The following is a 21,612-nucleotide window of genomic DNA, read 5'->3' as shown; positions in this document are numbered from 1 at the left end:
TTGTGGCTGGATTCTGAAAGAAAAGCATCACCAGGTGCACAGTGGATTATTCAAGAAATGTGGTGAAAAGAGCACTGGGCTTCAAGTCAGGAACCTGGGCTCTGATCCTGGCTCTGTCACTCACTTGCTGGGGGATGGTGGCCAGGTCAGCTCCCCTCTCTGGGTCTTAGTCTCCCCAACTGTAAAATCAAAGGTTGAACTAGAAGACCATAAAGCCCCTTCTCCCTCTGAAATGATGGAGCTCTACATCCACCCAGCCAAAGCACTGTGACAAATGTGAAAGTCAGAACACTGTGACTCCTAAACCATGCAACACTCATTCATGCTGGAAGTATTCCTCTATGCCTCTCCAAATCCAGCTCTCCATTCAAAATGTGGTTCCACCCATCCTCCTACCGGTAGTATTCTGACTTCTTGTAGCCCATAGGAACTTTGCAGTCTTTAGAACTCTTGATTACTTGCTTTTCCACATGGGAGGTGCTCAATAAATATTTACTAAATTAGCACTTCTGTGTAGCTTAATCTTTAATTCATCTGCCTTCATCTGACTAGTGAGACAGTAAGGATCATGAGGATAGAGTAAGGAAACTGCTTGTTAAACCTTAAATGTCTCAAAAGATCTTAAACCTTAAGTATCCTTCAATAGATGCCTTTTCTGTATCCAGCTGGATTTTAAAATCCTGATGATACATGTCCGGGAAAGTGGTGTTTAATGTGCAGGTCCAATTCAATGCAATGCAGTTCAATCTGGCAATTAATTATTGATCATCTACTCTTTGCCAAAAACTATACTAAGCATCTGGAGTTACAAAGATTTCTAAGATTTAGTTCTTGTCCTGGAGGATATTCTGCTCCATAGGGGAATGAGGCAATGAAAAAGACTACTACTGTGATACATTAAGATTAGTTCAACATCAGAAGTAATTACGAGACAAATAGAGGGTATGAGACAAATAAAAAATAAAAAGACCAATTACAGCTCAGATTTCCGGTGAACTTACTTTACCTTAGACCTTAAAATAAGAAAGCTATGACATAAAGATTTCAACTTTGATGAGATTTCACACCACAACGTTTACTTGGTTATTGCGCGTATGTTGGGGGGGAGGCAAGCTTCATTAGCGGAAAACTTGACTTAGACACTATTTTAAAGGATAATATGGTTGGCATGATCATAGTTTCCAAACTAAGGGTTACCAAGGTGTAGACCAGCTTTAATGAAAAGTACGGCATTTGAGGTAATCCCACGGCTTCACATATAGGAATATTTCTCCTCCTTCCTGGCTTGGTTTCCTGACATACAAAGGGGTTGGTTACGTGAGATAATCCCAGTGATCCCTTCCAGCTCTGATATTCCGTCCATGGAACACAGACAGTGTCTTCTCTGTTGCCTCCCACAACACTGACTGTTGGACTAAGGACTAGAATGGAAGATGGAAGGCAGGGGTTGTTTTCCCCCTCCAGGGACTCAGAATTTGGGGGGGAGGTGAAATTCAGAGACAATTAGGAAAAAAGACAGGGAGTAGTACTTGAGGAACTGTCATTATAAGTTGATTGCTGAGGATGTAATACAGGTTTTTATCTTATGCAGTGACATGAATATGACACTGATCATCAGACGTCTCAGGTTCAAGTTGTAGCATTTTAGTTGAATAGCTTGTAGATTCTTAGGAATTCACTTATTCTCTTGAGCTGAATTTTTCCTCTGTAAAATGGAGTAAGTAACGTTGACCCTAATAATTCAGGTAGGTTAAATAAAATAATTGAGAGAGACATGCTTTTTAAACTATACAAGGCTATACAGAGGTGGATTATTGCTGTTTTTATTGCTATTTTTATTATAAAGAGGTGCAATGCATTAACCATTGATGGTATTATGGATATATGTAGCAGAGTAAGAGAGGAGGAATTTGGGATAAGGGAGTCATCAAATCTCCTGGGATATCCTTTCATCCTGGTATCGGCTGTGAGTCTAACCTCTCCTCTTTCACAGAGCAGTAAGCAGAAGCCGTGAAGTGCTGGTGGGCTCTCGCAGGCCCACCGATCTATACACTCAGAGAAAAAGCTGCTAATAATTTCCAGCTCACCCTGGAGCAGAGACACACATAGCAGTGTGATTGCTCATGGCCGTAGAGGGGCCTCCACTAGTGAATTTATAGAGGGCTGGTCTGCATTTTTAAGCAAGATAACTAAGCCTCTAGAGTTCACCCTGAATATTTAAAAAAAAAAAAATCTTTACAAGTATATGAGTCGCACAAGCTGGGGTTTATGTAGAGATTTAGGTCTGCTGATGTAGAAGGTAAATTTTTAATTCACACAGAAGATGGAAACCAAAGTAAACCAAAGCTGGGATATGGGCACCATCTAGTGGGTGTGTTTGGCCAGTGCACATACCGGAGGAGAAAGGGATGGTCAGAGGAATTGTCTGCTCTCGGAGCTTTGGGGAGGTTCTGCAGTGGCAACAGCACCTATAATGAGAGCCTTAGCCTGAAGCTCTGGTAGCCATCATGGGTGAACACGTCTATACTACAGCTAGAGGCATCATGAGACACTAGATCATGGAAGCGATCCAACCAGAAACCAGACACTGTCCCTTTTCAGACTCTGCCACTGGACAAGTCACTCAACTCTCAGTTTCTTGGCCTATAAAAAGGGGACTGTAATGGCTGCTTTGGAGAGTTTATGTTATAATATAATTTTAATCTGCATGCGTTTGGAAAAGTGTCTAATAGGGAACATCACATCCCCTGTCATCTGCCTTAAGGTATTGGCCATCAATACCTTAGGTTTCCAAATAAGAAAATGAGGCTCATCTATTTAGTGGTTTAGTGACACAACCAAGGTCACATAGCCAGTAGGTGACAGAACTGGGGTTTGAACACAAGTTTAATATGTTCCAAGGCTCTTGTTTACTCCACCGTACACACAAAAAATTTGCTTTTTCTTTCCCCTCTTCTTTTTCTTAAGATGAACTTTTAGGTACTATCATGCACCTGGCTTTGTGCATACACTATTGTATTCAGCTTTGAAATAGAGGTATCATCACTTTCCTTGTACAGATGAAGCTGAAACTCAGAGAAACTAAATACTCTACCAAACATCAAAAATCAGTGAGAAAGCTGAGATTCAGACTTTCTGATGACAGATCTACTGCTTGAATCCTCCCTCCACTGACTCATTGACTCATTAGTCATCTCTAATTTTGAAGAATGTTTCTGTTTATATTTACATCCCAAGAGTTACTTGTTTATTTAAATAAAGACATCTGCTTTTGTTAAGGTCCCTGGCTCATCTAATGGTCATTGGTTTCTCTGCCCATAGTGGGGTTGAGTGTTAGCTTTAGTGTACAGCCTTGTCTCTAAAGTCCCCTACTGCTCAGAGGAGAGTGACCTGCCTCATGAGGATTGGAGGACAAGCTGGCTGGATAAAGAGAAGGTCAACACTGAGCCCATGAAGGAGCCATTTCTCCACAGTTAGGTTTAAAAATGGAAGCTGAAGGACCTTACGAAGACAGCCAGTGGGAAAGGTTAGGAAAAGAAACACAAAGGCCTCTCCTGTTTCCTTTAGGTATGTGTGCCTAGGGGGACCCAGAGACAGAGAGCCTGAGAGCAGTTTGCTCAAAATCAGTGAGAGAGCTTGGCAAAAATCAGTTTCCTTCACTCCAGAATCCCTGACAGAACAAGATATTTTGCTGAAACCCTTAGTGTCTGCGCCAGAGAGATGAACTTGTCCATGTTGTAAAGAAATTGCTCTGTTTGGCAGTTACCTCCCTCTAGTGGTCAGATTGCCTTCAAGCAAGAAGTTTATGACCACATCTCAGAATTAAAGATCTAAACATAAAAATAGGATGCTGTTTGACCAGGGCTCATCTTGTGTGGTCAACCAGACAGTCTTAGAGGAGTATGATGACAACAGTCATGACAACACAAAATACCAGGAGTTACTTGTATTCTGGTCTTTGAAAAAGTGTGCTGTCTGAAATATATTTTTTAAATTAAGTTTCTCTAATTTGAGATATACATACACGTGCATATGCACACACACACACACACACACACTCCTTGGAACATAATTTAAGAAATGCTGATGTACTGTTCTTTTTCCTGCACCATAACATTAATTCCCATTTTAAAGATGGGGCAGTTGAGGCCCACTGAAGGACAGTCATCATACAGGGGTCCAATGCAGTGCTTAGACAATGACCATGTCTTCTGGAAGTATGTATCAAGACAGGGCCTCCATCAGCCTGTGTGCCTGAACAAACGATGATGAGCGGAGACCCATGCCAACTGGTAATAGACTGTGGTGAGAACAAGAAGTAAACTTTGTTAAGTCATTTGACCTTTTGGTTATTTGCCACTGCAGCATAACCTCACCTACCCTGAATAATACACCGCATCTTCCGTTAGCTAGCTTCTGTTTTGCTACCCTCTGGGTTAAAGGGTACAAGGGACAAGGAGATCGACCATTTCTCCTGCCTGGTTGACTTCTCACTCTCCAGGTTTAGTAAAACAGTTCTTTTTGTTTTTGTGTTTGTTTCTCTTGAGGGTAATTTCCTGCACTCCTCAGAGATTGAATACCCCTCCTCTGCAGTTTTCTTGACCCCAGGCTTCTCCAATTCTATTCTAGGAGGTCTCTGGAATCTGTCCTCATTCTGTGGGCCTTCATAGGTACACCACCAGTTTCCTTTTGCTGAGTTCCAGTTCCTCCATGCAGACCTATTGGACAAGACCCACTAAGACCCCACTTAGTTCTTTTTCTCACTTGGCCTTCACCTGTTCCTTGGGAAACAGTCATAGGTTCTTTGTCCTGACAGACTGTAACTGCAGGGCAGTCGCAATGCAGCAGCTTCTGCTGGCTCTGCTCCAAAGCAGCCAGCCAGTCCTCCTTTTCCCTTCTCCGTTTACTGGGTTGAATCCAGACCTCATTTTCAACAAATCTCCTCTTGATTTTGTTGACTTAAAAAAAAAAATTTGTTTAAATTTCATTGCTTTTTGTTCATATCATTATTATTTATTTAACGCCTCAATTCTATTTTCTTTAGTCTTATAGTTTTCTGTTAGACGACTTCATTATTGCTCTACAGCCATTTCCCTTTTCTAATATGATTATTTGAGGCTAACGTATCTCTTGAAATACTATTTTCATCATATCTCAGAGTTTTGATAGGTTAGTGCTTTTATTACACTAATAGCTTTAGTTTTACTTTGATAAAACTTTCTACTACATATTTTTTGTTTATTTGAGTGTTTTTAAATTCCCAAATACATGTGATATTTTAGTTAATACTTTTTTAATTGATTACTAACTGAATTGTTCATTGTAGTCAAAGAACATGTGCTGTATGATGCCTATTCTTTCAGATAGTTGAGTATTGCTTTATAACCTAGTATGTATAGAGTGTATATGTGGTTAAAAAATGTGTATTCTCTAATTGTTGGGTATATGGTTGGCATGTGAAATACTGAAACAGTTATAAGTGCAGATTCCAGAAGCACAATGCCTGGTTTCAAATTCCAACTCTGCATGCTAGCTGTGTCAGTGGAGGCTAAGAAAACTGGGCAGATAAATTAAATTTTCTATGCCACAGTTTAAGCATATATGAATTGGGACTTATACTAATATCTATCTCATACCATTTTTGAGAGGATTACATTTGTTAATGTGTAGAACAGTGCCTAGCATTTTGGAAATGCCATCCATTATTATATGTTCATTAAATCAATTTTATTGATTTTGTTGTTCAAATCTTTTATGTCTTTCGTTTTGTTGTGTTTTTACAATAGGAGAAAATTATGTTACCTCTCCTAGTTTCTTTGTGCTGTACTCTAGCATTATTTTCAGAACTATCCTATAAATGTCTCTTGAATTATGCCTAATCTGCTGTTTAATACGTCTACTGAGGTTTTAATTTAATGACTGTATTTCTCGTTTCTTAAAGTTCTGAATTGTATATTAGACCCAGGCCTTTTTTTTGTTTGTTTTAATGTGCCTCATATGAGAAGGGGAAGGAGACAACTGGTCACTTTCAACCTTGTTTGTTAAATTTTGAGTTAATTTTTTGTATGGTGTAAGGTGGAAATCCAAATTCATTCTTTCTTTGTGGATATCAAGTTGTCCCAGCATCATTTGTTAAGAAGACTATTCTCTCCCCATTGAGTGGTCTTGGCACCATTCTCTAAAATCAATTGGCTATAGCTGTTTGGGTTCATTACTGGACTCTATATTCTATTCCATTGGTGTATTTGTTTATCCTTATGCCATTGTCACACTATTTTGATCACTGTAGTTTTACAGTAAGCTTTAAAATTGGAAAGTGCGAGTTCTCTAGCTTTGTTCTTCTTTTTCAGTATAGTTTTGGCTATTCTGGACCCTTTCTAATTCCATGTGAATTAGAAGATTAGCTTTTCTATTTCTTCAAAAAGAGATCATTTAATTTTAACTGGGATTGCACTGAACATGTAGCTCACTTGGGGCAGTATCACCATCTTAACAATATTAAGTCTTGCAATCTATGAACACAGAATCTTTCCATTTATTTGGTCTTTTAAAATTTCTTCCAGCAAGGTTTTGTAGATTTCAGTGTACGAGTCTTTCACTTCCTTGTTTAAATTTATTTCTAGGTATTTTATTCTTTTGGATGCAATTGTAAATGGACTTGTTTTTATAAATTCCTTTTGGGATTTTTCATTTCTAGTGTTTAGAAATATAAGTGATTTTTGTTTACTTATCTTGTACCCTATCCCCAAATCTAAAAGGTCATCTTTTGTCATTCTGGATACTTTTGGGGAAAAGAAGGTTAGAAAAATCTTAGAGTTTGGGGCCTTGAAATAAATATCTCCAATTATAACCAATGATTCTTAAATTCACTAGTATAACTGAGCAAGATGTGGTTCTCAAGCAGAAGAAGATGGTAGGAAAGGGAGAGGAAATGTTGTAATGGTCTTAAAGGTCTAAATCATGTGTGTTCCTCTGCTATCAGTAGAGGTATCTAAGGAAAGCTGACAAGATGGAAAATTTCATCAGATCCTGCCTGCTTGGTCAATGGCAAATCTCACTCAAAGTTTGAAAGACTTAATAACAAAAATGTTTCTGTCCCTTCTCTTTCCTGGAAAGGGCCAGACATTTTCCTTGAAACTAGTTCTCATTGCCAAATAGTAGTTTTAAAAACTGCTTTTTAAGATCATTTTTCCCTGTGAACATCAAAGAAAAAAAACTTAGAGCCAGTTTTCCAGGTTCCACATGAACAGACATTGAAACATACACAATTCCTTACAGAGGTATTCCCTTTTATATATGTAGAAAGAAGGAGAGAAATAGAAAATCACCATCAAGACACCACAGCAATAATTACTACAGGCAGGATCCATCAAAGGATGCTAAAAGGGGTCAGAGAAAGTTAAACAGACATGGGATATTTGCACAACGTCAAAGAGTTTACCAAAATAATACATGATTATAAAGTGAAACTACGAAGTTTACAGTGAAGAATGCCATCAATCACTCACCTTAGCCAATGATCAAGGTTAACACAATCAGTAATACATATTGACATTATAACCCCTGGAATGATGCAGTAAGAGCCTTGTAGAGTCTAAACCATGTGCATTTCTCTGCTTTGAGTGCAAGGACAGCCTCACAAAATGGAAAATTTCATCGGATCCTGCCTGCATGATCTCGGTTGGAGGTAAATCTCACTCAGGGCTTGGAAGACTTATTAAAAAGAAAAAATTTTCTGTCCCCTCTTTTTCCTGGTAAGGGCCAGATATTTTCTTTGAAATTTAATTTATAATAGCATCTAAAAGAATAAAATACCTAGGAATAAATCTAAGCAAAGAAGTGAAAGACATGTACACTGAAAAGGGGCAAATCACCTCTCTCCTTCCAATAATGCAAAACCTCAATCTAATCAAGAGAAAATATAAGAAAACCCAAATTGAAGGATGTTCTACAGAGTAACTGACTGTTACACTTCAAAAGGATTAAGGTCATAAAAGACAAGAAAAACTGAGAAACTGTCAAGATTAGGGAGGTCTATGGAGACAGAACAAGCAAATGCAATGTGGGATTCCAGATTGGATCCTAGAACAGAAAAGAACATTAGTGTAAAAACAAGGGAAATTCAGTAAGCTCTCTACTTTAGGGAATAGTACTGTACCGTGGCTAATGTCTTAGTTTTGCAATATCTTCTGATAATGTAAGATACTTACATAACGGGAAGCTGCGTAATGGGTCTGTGAGATCTATGCTATTTTAGCAACTCTTCTGCAAGTCTGAAATTATCTCAAAATAAAATAAAAATTAACTATTAAAAAATAAATGTACATAGAATTAAGAGGGTATCCTTACCTTTTGTAGCCCATTCCTCGTGTCCATGTTAAGAAATTCCTGATGCATCAAAGCAGGGTGTCTGCTGGGGTTGGAGTTTGACTAAAAAGGATTAGCTATAGCTCTGTTTGTGCAGAAAATAGCAGGCTGTTGATAGCCTTCTCATCACTCCCCTGAAAAATCAAAAGAGTAATGCATTTAAAGATGGTGTATCAGATGGGATGACCATCATGGGATGGCCACTAATGTTGCTGTTGTTTATATTTTGAATGGACAGGAGATTATGTGGAGAGGTTGTAGTACTGCATTTAACAGAAGTACTACAGTCAGTAGGAAGAGGTATATCTCCTTTTGTTTTTCCTGTATGTATGGGCTTTTTTTTTTTTTTGAATAACACTGATCTGGATTGAAGACAGAATCTTCCATTTAAAGATGTGCAGCTTTGGAAAAAGTATCTAAGCTTCAACTTCCTTCATTGGAAAACATGGAAAGCAATATAAGACCTTTCAGGACTGATGGAAGATTTACACGAGTACACAGGCACTCAATTGCTGATTATTATTATTAACTATAAGCACATGGAGAGAGCATACAGAGCTTTTGTGAAAATGTGTGGTAGGAGGCCTCCCAAGAGAAATGCAGCCAGTGCATGCTTGTCTTGGGTGGATAGCAAGCTGAGTTTTAGCACACAGTTGTCTCCTTGCTGGGGGATCCATTTACAGAAATGACCTGTGCCATTGTATGCAGTTAACAAGCAAGTGAATAATTTGGATAGACTCTGAGCTCAAAGTGAAACTGAAATTCGAAGAGTTGGGCTCAAAAAAATAAATCAAAGGGACACAAGGAAATTGTTGGAAGTGACCGATATTTGTATTACCTTGATTGTGGTGATAGCATCACGGATGTATGCATCTGTCCAAATTCATCAAATTGTGTACATTTTTTGTATATCTGTTATACCTCAACAAAGCTGAAAAACTGAACTGAAGTTGCTTTGTTTGAACCCAACTTTATTAATAATTAGATTAAAAGTAAATTGTCTAAACACTTCAGTTAAAAAGGCAGAGATTGTCAGGGCCAGCCCAGTGGCATAGTGGTTAAGTTCGTGCCTTCCACTTCGGTGGCCTGGGGTTCACAGGTTCCCATTCTGGGTGCAGACCTAGCACCGCTCATCAAGCCATGCTGTGGTGGCATCCTACGTAAAATACAGGAAGCTGGCAACAGATGTTAGCTCAGCAACAATCTTCCTCCCACCTACCAAAAAACGGGCAGAGATTGTTAATTTATATAAATTTTTTAAAAAAGAAAAGTAAACAAGACCCAACTACTTGGAAAACAACCCTGCCAGGTTCTTCTATCAGAGGAGCAAGTTCATATAAAAAGGAGACACTTTGAACTATCTTATCTTTATGCCTCAAAACATATGTTAAATAATGCTGTTTTCCAATGAGGTCATTTGGAGGGGTTGGCCTAGAAATCATCGTATCTAGGTTTGAATTCCAATTCTGCCAGCTGTTAGCTATGTGTCCTTGGGAAAATTCCTTAACTTCTCTGTGCTTCATCTTCCTCAGCCATAAAATAGGTATATAATAAGCCACGAGATGATGTGGTTATTTAATGAGTTTATATATCTTAAATGCTTAGAACAGTGCCAGAAATAGAATCAGATCACACTAAGCTATTTATTATCATATTTTAGGAGAATGTGCTTGAGAAAGCTCTGTTCCCAGCTTATCTGCAGGCTGAGGATATACTAGCCTTGATCATATCATGAATCTACTGGGGTGATTTTATATCAGCTCTTAGGCGGTCTGTGCCATTTTCAAATGGGAACAGGAGTATCTGAGTAAGCCATCTCACCGAGCAAGGCTTAAAGAATTCATTTTGATAAGGCCAAACAAATGATAATGTTATTGGCATATACTGTTACACCTAATCATAACTCTGAGAGAGTTTTCTTAACCTTCAGTATTTGGTTGCTAAAACATGAGCTAATCTGGAAGACTAACATAATCAGCCATCTGTGACTCAGCCTTGAATGTCAATGGCTTTTTACAAATGGGCTCATTTTCTGTTATATTCTTGCCAGTGTGCACTGGCTGGCATTATTTTTACAGTTCAACAAATATTTTAAGTAATTGATAGGTACCAATTCTCCCTGCTGGACAGAGAAGAATAATGGCAAATAAGTTACTTACAGCCTCATGTATAGCTGTGTTTTGCTTTAATTTCTTTTTCTAAAATGGTTTTTTCATCTATATGTATTTACAGTCATGCACCACATAACGATGTTTCAGTCAACGATGGACAGCTTGTACAATGGAAGTCCCATAAAATTAGTACCATATATCATCTAGATTTGTGTAAATGAACTATATGATGTTTGCACAATGTCAAAGTCGTCTGACGACACATTTCTCAGAACATATCCCTGTCGTTAAGTGACACAAGACTGTATATTTAATTCCAATAGTGTAAATTCAGAGAAAAGTGGAAAATCACCTTTGTGTTTCCATTCAAATATAGCTACTCAATATTTTGCCATATATTTCCAGTATTTTTTTCTAGGCGTATATGTGTATCTTTTAAAACAAGCATCATTTTATTCATATGGCAGACACTGACCCAAAGACACCATTAGTTGCCATCCCAAAATTTGTCCCCACTATCTTCTGGCTAACAAAATCCCAGTTTAGTTCAGATCAACAAAATGCCCACTAAATAGTCTCATTCCCACCATTTTTTCTAATTAGGCCTGGCCATGAGACCATCAGATGTGAGACCACCTCAGCTGTGTGCCACATGGACTAAGAGAAGAGGAAGGCTGGTTTCCCAAAGTAAATTTGGAATATTGACCCAGAGGAAGGGGAAATGAATACCAGGCAGAAAGAATAGTAAGTGTTTACCCTCCTCTGCTTGACATGACTTATAACTTCCCACTGCCCTCCTACCCCCACCATCCAGCCACAGGCTGCAAGGTATTCTCAGAGATACTTATTTCCAGTCAATAAGAGGAGGAGGTCACACAGATGTAAGCGACATTTAGATAACAATGCATCTTCAGCTTCCTTTTCTACCACCTGCCGGATGTCCTGGCCTATGCTTTTCAACTCTCAGGTATACAGAAAATTTCAGTAATACAGCGATCTCTAAGTACAGAAACAGTTGAAGTCTTTGGGCAGAACACTTTGAGGGCAAGTCAGGCAGAAGAGGAAAACCCAGCTTGAGCCTAGCCTTGAAACAAAAATGTAAGCAGATAAAACAGGCCTGCCTAGAGTTCTTCTAATTCTTGCATCTTTATTCCCCTCTTTAGTTAACATTTTAATTTAATCATAGCAAAAATGCAGACAAAAACACAAATTATAAATGTGAGGTCCAGTGAATTTTTACAAAGTGAATTCACACAGATAATCCTAAACTGGTTCCAGAAGCTGGATATTACCGAAGGATCCTCTTTGTGCTCCGTCTAGTCATTACCTTCTTCCTGTCAAGAATAACCACTATCCTGACTTACAATACTGTAAATTGTTTTGCCTGTTTCTGAACTGATATGCTCTTTTTGAATCTGGCTTCTTTTGCTAAATATTATGTTTGCGAGATCCATGCATGTGTCATGACTATATAGCATTCCATTTTTTGAATATATGTTTTTCCATTCTCTTATTGATGAACATAGACTGTTTCTGGTTTGGTGCTATTAGAAATAGTGCTTCTATGTACATTCTTATACCTGCCCTGGATTTAAATATCTACCCAGGTTCTGGGTCATAGAATATGCATGTGTTCAGGTTTGTTAGATAATATTGAAGTGGATATGCCACTTACATTTCCACCATCAATGTATTTGGTTCTCAATGGGGCAGGGGGTGATCTTTCTCTCTTGGAAAATATCTGGAAGCACTTTTGGTTGTGATACACTGGGAGCGTGGAGAGGGTAGAGGGGTGAGTGCCACCGGCATCTAGTGGGTAGAGGCCAGGGATGCTGCTAAACATCCTACAATGCACAGGACAGCCCCTACAACAAATAGGACCCAAAGTCTCAAGAGTGCTGAGGTTAAGAAACTCTGTCCAATGCCACCTTTACTAATGTCTGTTCTTTTATTTTTGCCAATATGTTGGTTGTTTAGAGGTATCTTGTGGTTTTGATTTGCATTTCTCTGATGATTGGTGAAATTGTGCTCCTTTTCATATATATATATTTTGTTCTCCTTTTGTGATGTGCCATTCAAATCTTTTGTCTATTGCTCTATTGCATTTTCTGCCTTTTTTTAAATTGATTTGTAGAAGTCCCTTATAAAGTCTGTTAATAAGTCTGTAAGTCTGCCCCATGAATCTATAGATCAACTTGGGGACAATACGCATCTGAACACTACTAAGCCTTCCAATTCATGAATATAGTATGTCTGTCCATTTATTTGGGTTTAATTTACTTTTAGATGTGTTTTGTTGTTTACCTTTTGATGTCTTGGACATCTATTACATTTATTTCTTGCTGTTTGTGGTTTTGTTTGATCAAATTTATTGATAGATATTTTAACAACTTTGATGAGATGTAATTGAACTATAATAAATTGTGCACATTTAAAGTGTAGTATTTCACAAGTTCTGACATATGTATACAACTGTAAAACCATCACTACAGTCAAGGTAATGAACATATCTATTGTCTCCCAAAAGTTTTCTAGCATCCCATTGTAATTCCACCTCTTGCCCATCCCCTTCCTATCCTCACACCCGCATACCACTGATCTGTTTTCTGTCACTATACGTAAGTTTGTGTTGTATTCAGAATTATATAAATGGACTGCTACAGTATATGCATTTTTCTGCTTGCTTATTTCATTCAGTATAATTATTTTAAGATTTATCCATGTTTTGGTGTGTGCCAATAGGCTGGTCTTTTATATTGCTAAGTAATATTCTGTAGTGTGGATACACCATAATTTGTTTATCCATTCACCCTTTGGTGAATATTTTGGTTGTTTCTATTTCTTGACTATTACAAATATAGCTACTAAAAATATTATAGCACAAGCACTTGTGTGCATATGCTTTCATTTTTCTTGAATAATACCAATGAGTGGAATGGATAGGTCATGTGATAGATGGTGTATGTTTAAAGTTTTAAGAAATTGGCAAACTGTTTTCCAAAGTGTATGTACCATTTTACATTCTCACCAGAAGTGCATGAAAGTTATTCCCTGTCATTGTTAATACTTGGTATTCTCAGTTGTTCTAATTTTAGCCATTGTGGTAGATATAGTGATAGCTCAGTGTGGTTTTATTTTTCATTTCTTTTTTCCTTTTTTTTAAAGGTTAGTGCCTAACAACCGTTGCCAATCTTCTTCTTTTTTCTTCTTTTTCTCCCCAACTCCCCCTAGTGCTTAGTTGTATATTTTAGTTGTGGGTCCTTCTAGTTGTGGCATGTGGAATGCTGCCTCAGCATGGCCTGATGAGTGGTGCCATGTCCGCACCCAGGATCCAAATCGGCGAAACCCTGGGCCACCGAAGCAGAGAGCGTGAACTTAACCACTCGGCCACGGGGCCGGCCCCCACTTTTCATTTCTTTAAGCACTAATAATGCTGAGCATCTTTCTGTGTACTTATTTACCAGATATACACATTCTTTGATAAAGCATCTTTCAAAACTGTCATATTTTTTAATTGGGTAGTTTGTTTTCTTATTATTGAGTTTTGAAAGGTTGTTATACATTATGGATAAAACCTTATATATATGATTTACAGTTATTTTCTGGAAGCCCACATCTTGTCTTCTCATTCTCATAACAATGCCTTTCAAAGAGCAGAATTTATTAACTTTGATGAAATCCAATTTATCCATTTTTTTCTTTTATTCTGTTGTATCTAAGGAATCTTTGCATAACCCAAGGTCACAAAGATTTTCCTCTGTGTTTTCTACTAGAAATTTACACTTTTTGGTTTTACATGTAGGTCTGTGGTACATTTTGAACTAATTTTGGTATATGATGTGAGATGTGGATCAAAGTTAAATTTTTTGCATTTTCATATGTAATTTTTCTAGTAGCTTTGTTAAAAAATGTTATCCTTTTTCCATTTAATCGTCTTTGCAACTTTGTTGAAAATCTAATTACCATATGTGTAGGTACTCAGATGGACTCTGTTCTCTTCCAGATTGATCTATTTTTCTGTCTTGATGATGATACCACATTGTCTTGATTAATGTAGCTTTATAATAAATCATGAGGTCAGATATAGCATAAGTCATCCAAATTTGTTCTCTTTCAAAGTTGTTTTGGCTACTCTAGGTCCTTTGCATTTCCTTATGAATTTTAGTCAGTTTCTATAAGAAAAAAATATGTTGGCATTTTGATTAGAATTGCTTTAAATCTATGTTAATTTGGGGACCGTTGATATCCTAACTCATGGATATCATTTGATCAATAAACATGGAATACATCTACGTTTATTTAGATCTTCATTATCTCAACAATGTTGGTAGTTTTCAGTATACCTTGTCTTGCACATCTTTGTCAAATTTATCCCTAAAAGTGTCCATTTTTGATGTTATTGTAAGTGGTCATTTAAATTACAATTTTTAATGGTTTGTTGCTAGTAAACAGAAATACAATTCATATTTATAGATTGATTTTGTATCCTCCAATCTTGCTAAACTCAGTTGTCATTCATAATAAATTGTTTTAGATTCTATTTGATTTTCTACAAAAATGATTATGTTGTTTATGATTAAAGACAATTTTACTTCTGTTCCAATCTGGGTGCCTTTTATTTACTTTCTTTCCTCATCATACTGGCTCCGACCACCACCAGTATAAGATGGAAAAGAAGGGCTGAGAGCAGGTAGCCTTCTCTTATTCCCAATCTTAGGAGGAAAGCATTCACTCTTTTGTGATTAAGTGTGATGTTAAGTGTAGATTTTTGGTAGAAGTCCTTTATCAGATTGAGAAAATTCTCTTTTATTTTTAGTTTGCTGAGAGATTGTTGTCAGGATGAACTCTGGAATTTGTGAAGGACTTGTTCTCCATTTATTACAACAATCAATTTTTTCTTCTATAATCTATTAATATGATGATTTACATTGATTTTTTGAATGTAGAACTGGTCTTCAATTCCTGGTATAAACCCCAGTTGACCATGATGTCTTGTCATTTTCATATATTGATGGATTTTATTTACTAAAATTTTCTGAAGAATTTTGCATCTTTTTCACTAGAGATATTTTTCTGTAGTTTTCCTTTCTTGGAATATCTTTGTCTGATTTTGGTATCTGTGCCTCATAGAACGAGTTGGGATGTGTGCTCCACTCTTTAATTTTCTGGAATATTATGGTGAGATTTCCCCGTTAAAGCCATCTAACTCTGGAGTTTTCTTTGTTGAAAGGTTTTAAAATACTTATTCAATGACTTGAACAAATATACGGCTATTCCAATAATCGATTTCTTTTTGAGTAACTTTGAAATTTCTTGTCTTGCAAGAAATTTCTCCATTTCATCCAAGTTGAATTTATTGACATACAATTATTATAATTCCCCTTGTTAACCTTTTAATATCTGTAAAGTCTATAAAGAAGTCACTTCTTTCACTTCTGATTTTGGTAATGTCTCTACTTTTTCCTTATTATTCCAACTGAGGTTAATATGTTTTATTGATCTCAAAAAAATAGCTTTTAATTTCATTGATTTTTTTCTGTTGATTTTTTGTTTTCTATTTCACTATGTTTCCCTAAGATATTCATTGTTTTCAAAAGGTGTTGATTTCTATAAAGTTTTCTCTAAATATTGTTTTCTCTGCATCCTACAAATTTTGATATATGTTCTTATTAATTTCAAAATACTTGTTAACTTCCCTTTTGATTTCTTTTTTGATCTATTTGTTATTTATAAGAATTTTATTTAATTTGCTAATGTTTGAGGATTTTCCAGATGTCTTCCTATTATTGAGAACAAATATAATTCCATTTTGGTCAGAGAGCACACCTTGTGTAACTTGGATCCATTTGAATTTAATTTGAAAATTTAATTTAAATTGAACTTGATTTATAGTCCAGAATATAGTCTATCTTGGTAAATGTTCTTTGTGACCTTGGAAAGAATATATATTTTGCTGATGTTGGGTGGAATGTTCTATGACTATCAATTAAGTCAAGTTGGATGATAGAGTTGTTCAAGTATTATCCATCCTTATTTATTTATCTTAGTGTGTTTATCCTGAATGATTTTGTGTTTACTGTTTCTCTCAATTATTAAGGGGAGAGTAATGAAATTCATTATTGTAATTGTGTGTCAAGTTTTGTGTCATGTATCTGTTATTTGGTGCTAATTTTTTAGAATTTTTATATCTTCTTGATGAATTGACTCTTTTATCATTATGAAGTGAGTTTCTTCATCTCTAGTAATATTCCTTGCTCTGAAATAAGTTTAGATTAACATCAATTTTAGCACTATATATTTATTTTCATTAGTGTCAGTGTGATATATAATTTTTTATGCTCTGTACATTAACCTGTTTGTCTCTTTGCATTTAAAGCAGTTTTCTTGTAAGTATGTAGTTGGGTTCTGCTTTTTAAACTGATCTGACCAGCCCTGACTTTTAATTAGGGTATTCAGACCATTTATATTTAATGTGATTATTGACATTATTGGGTTTAAATCTATCCGTTCTTGATATTTGTCTTCTCTTTATTCAAACTGTTTCTTGTTCCCTCTCTCAAATTCTGCTCTTTTGGAAAGTATTTATGATTCTGTTTTGTCTCCTTTCTGCTTATTAGTTATAACTTTTTCTTGAATTATTTTAGTGGTTGATTTAGGGTTTATAGTCTACAACTTTAATTTATCATAGCCTGTCTTCAAGTGATATTATACTACCTCATGCAGAGCATAAGAATCCTAAAACAGCCTACTTCAACTTCTCCCTGCTGGCCTGTGTGTTGTTGTTGTTGTTGTGATCCATTTTAATATTCATATGTTACATATGTTGTAGATACCACCATATTGTCTTTGCTTTATAGAGTTGAATATGTTTTAAAATCATTTAAATAATGGTAAAAATTCTTTATATTTACTCATATAATTACTATTTTTGTAATGCTTCATTTCTTTGTGTAAACTCATATTTTTGGTTAGGCTAAGGGACTTCCTCTAACATCTCTTGCAGTGTAGATCTGATGCTGATATATTATTTTAGCTTCTTTGTTTGTGTTTGAAAAAGTCTTCATATTATCTTCAACTTTGAAAGATTTTCTTTTAATTTTTTTAAAGCAAGCATTTCTATTTGTCAATGAGGGATATTTTTAAAGATTTTTTTTTCCTTTTTTTCTCCAAAGTCCCCAGTACATAGTTGTATATTCTTCATTATGAATCCTTCTAGTTGTGGCATGTGGGACGCTGCCTCAGCGTCGTTTGGTGAGCAGTACCATGTCCGCGCCCAGGATCCGAACCAACAAAACACTGGGCCACCTGCAGTGGAGCGCGTGAACTTAACCACTCGGCCACGGGGCCGGCCCCCAAATTTGAAAGATTTTCCCTGGTTGAAGAAAAGTTCTGGGTTGAAAAGTTTTCCTTTAGTCATTTAAAGATATTGATTCACTGTTTTCTCTCTTGCATTGCTTCCAGTGAGAAATTAGCAGCTACTCTTATCTTTCTTCCTTTCTATGTGTCATATCTTTTTTACCCTCTGGCTTTTACGATTACTCCTTACCACAATTTGTTTAGAATGTGCTTTATTTACTTCATGTTCTTTAGTCTTGAGGTTATGAGCTTTGTGAATCTCTTTATTGATAGTTTTCATCACATTTAGAAAAACTGTGGCCTTTATTTTTTTAAATATTTCTTACCCATTCTCCCACCTTCAGAGACTCCAGTTACATGCACTTTAAGCCACTTGAGGATTTTTTAAGCTCACCGATGCTCTGCTTATCTTTTTCCTCTTTTTCCTTCCTTTTATTTTGAATATTTTCCATTGCTATATCTGCAAGTGTACTTGTCTTTTCTTCTGCATTGTTTAATTTGCTGTTAATTCCATACAGTGTGTTTTTCAATCTCAGACATTGTAGTTTCCCCCTCTAGAAGCTGATTTGGAGTCCTTTTAAAAATATCTTCCAAGAGAATGAAAAAAGCCACAGACTAGGAGAAAATATTTGCAAAACACATATCTGATAAAGTACGGGTATTCAAAATATGCAAAGAACTCAATACTAAACAATAGGAAAACAAACTATCCAATTAAAAACTGGGAAAAAGCTGAAAATTTCTCAAATTTAACAAAAAGACATAAACATAGGGTTCAAGAAGTTTAGCAAACCACAAATAAGATAAATACTAAGAAACCCACACCAAGATACATCATGAAGAAACTTCTGAAAACTAAGCATAATGAAAAAAATCATGGAAGCAGCCAGATAAAAATGGCACGCTATCTATAGAGGAACGCCAATTCTAATGACAGTGGATTTCTCATCTGAAACCATGGAGGCCAGAAGGAAGTAGCATATTTTTCAAGTGTTAAAAGAAATGTCAATCACTAATTCTGTATCTAAAACAAAGGAAATGATAAAAGAAGGAATCTTGGAGCATCAGGAAGGAAGAAAGAACAATAGAAAGAGCAGAAATATGGGTAAATACAGTAAAAATTCTTTCTCCTCATAAGTTTTATAAATTACATCTTATGGTTGGGACAAAAATTATAACACCATCTAATACTCAAGACTGTTATATTTAAGAGTGGGAAAAATAAAAGGACCTGAAGGCAAGATTTCCACAATGAAAGGATCAGTCTGTATGCTGAAGATTTGGGGAGGAGTCAAGAATAGGAGGAAAAACAGTTACGTGGCTATTACAGTGATTCAGATGAGACATTGCAGTGGTTTGGGCAAAGGTTGTGGCAGTTGTAGTAACAACGAGTGTTCATATTCTGGATTTATTTTTAAGGTAGATCAACAGAATTTCTGCAGTTAGGAAATGGGAGGGAAAGATGCTTCCTCTTATTTTGGCCTGAGATGTGGAAGGATGGAGTTGCCATCAGTTGACATGTGAAAGACGACAAGTGTTACGATTGGAGACTATAAGTAAAATCTTAGGAATGTTCAATTTTATCTGTCTATTACAATTCTAATTGGAGACATTGAGACACCAGTTGCATATACAAATCAAGTTCATGAGAAAAGTCTGGGCTGGAAATAAGTTTGTGGGTTGTTGGCATATAGATGGTATTTAAAGATAACAGACCAGAAGATATCATTGCTAGAGTGAATGTAAATAAAGAAAACAAAAGAGCCAAAAACTGAGTCTGAGGGAGGCTGATTCCAGCTTAAGATATGAGGGAAAACACTGGGAACCAGGGAAGTACACTAGAAGGGAACAGTGAGTTAGGAGAAAAACTAGAATAATATGGTGACCAGGTGAGTAATGGTAACTGGAAGCTGACAAGGCCCTAGCTCAGCAGGAATTGCCTCCAGCAGACGGTCAAGAAAGTTCAGGCTCAGTAATATATTGTGATTTTTCCAGAGAAATGAGTCACCTACCCTTATATGAGAAATGCATTTTTTAAAAGACAAGCAAGTCTAAACAAAACTCATATTGATGTTCAAGTAGAAACCTGGAACCTTATATTATGCTAAAAAGTAGAGGAATGTTCATAAAATGATGGGATTTTATGAAAGGGAAAAGAAGCCAAGTCGAAAGTGTAGTTTGTATGACAATAATAATGCACGAGATTTTGACAAGTGTACTGTGGTTATATACATGGCTTTCTTTGCTCTGAGGAAACACACTGAAATAATTAGAGTAAAGGAGAATGATTTCTCCAACTTACTCTCAAATGGTTCAGGGATAATATAGTCATTGATGAGTCTTATATTTGGGAGTCCTTTATACTATCCTTGCAACTTTTCTATAAGGTAGAAATTTTATCAAAAAAATAACTTTTTTTTTATTAAAAACAAAACTCAAAAGAGAATCAAAAACAACCAAAAACTCTAAGCCCTAACACAAAATTCTGCAGACCAGGTTTTTCCTGTGTACCCAGAATACAACCTCTTATGTAGTTCTGTATTCTTATTTTTCAAAGAAAGCACTTGAGACCTCGAGAGTGTAAGAGGCCCAGAATGTGCAAAGGACTTATCCAAATGGCAGAACCAGTCAGTGGCAGAGACAGCTCTGACAAACAGGCCTCCTGACCATTACCCCCACCAAGTCCCGCCCCCACTTCCCCCAATATGCTGTTGTTACATGGCCAATCTCCTTTTTATTCTCTTTTGGTATTCTGCATTCTACATTATTACAAATATTCAATTCTGGAACACATACTGGCATTTAGAAAAATAGATGAGGTGTTTATCTGCCAATAAAAATTAATTTTCTAAATTCATTCATCCTGGTGCATGTTTAGAACCTAACAGGGCCCACTATCTTTAATTGGACTCAGTATTTGACTCCTGCATAAGATGTTAGCTGGTGTTGGATTTCTGAGACCATTTCTGATCAAGATAACATCTTCTCCCAGGAATTCAGAGCCTGAGCATCTGGGGCCAAATTAAGGACTTGGAAAACTGAAAGCTACCAATAATGCATGCTCCAGTTGGGGAGAACATGTTTAAGATGACTGCTGTATGACATAAAATATTGTATTGTTTCTTCTTCATAAATTACTTGATGTGTGGATGAGAAATCATTTGCTGAAAGCACTTGGAACATTTTACCTACCTTGGAAATGATATAGAAGTTCCAGAAAAGAGACTTGGCTAGTCAGGATGGTTTTGTTTGCTCTTAGCTAATTGCTGAAATATGAAGAAAAAAAAGCATCAGGTAAGGTATAGAAATATTGGGGCTTCTCAATTTATTTATTTATTTATTTATTTTATTTTTTTTTTATTTTATTTTTTCCTTTTTCTCCCCAAAGCCCCCCGGTACATAGTTGTGCATTCTTCGTTGTGGGTTCTTCTAGTTGTGGCATGTGGGACGCTGCCTCAGCGTGGTCTGATGAGCAGTGCCATGTCCGCGTCCAGGATTCGAACTAACGAAACACTGGGCCGCCTGCTGCGAAGTGCGCGAACTTAACCACTCGGCCACGGGGCCAGCCCCGGGCTTCTCAATTTAAAACCTGATGTTTATGGATATTTAAAATGAATGACTTCCATAATATTTTGCAAAAGAAAGCAGGCATTTCTCTATCATTTCCACTCGAGCTGACTGAAGCTTCCAATATCTCAAAATCTAACTTCATACTTTCTGTAAAGTATTAAACCAGATATCATTTTTCAGAATGATTCAAGCCCTGGACAGGGTAAGC

General features: G+C 36.5%; 1 long non-coding RNA gene across 1 annotated transcript in view; it reads right to left on the bottom strand.

Moving 5' to 3' along the window:
- LOC138920754 (uncharacterized) overlaps positions 1–21,612 on the bottom strand; it is an 88,051-nt gene that overhangs the window by 61,939 nt on the left and 4,500 nt on the right. The window contains exons 2-3 of the long non-coding RNA XR_011432500.1: positions 21,027–21,100; positions 8,350–8,501 (exon numbers count right to left, since the gene is read on the bottom strand). This is a non-coding gene — a long non-coding RNA (uncharacterized lncRNA). The remainder of the gene's footprint in view (positions 1–8,349; positions 8,502–21,026; positions 21,101–21,612) is intronic.

Source organism: Equus caballus, chromosome 25, assembly GCF_041296265.1.
Source record: "Equus caballus isolate H_3958 breed thoroughbred chromosome 25, TB-T2T, whole genome shotgun sequence".
Lineage (NCBI taxonomy): Eukaryota > Metazoa > Chordata > Mammalia > Perissodactyla > Equidae > Equus > Equus caballus.
This window is presented reverse-complemented; position numbering and strand designations above follow the sequence as displayed.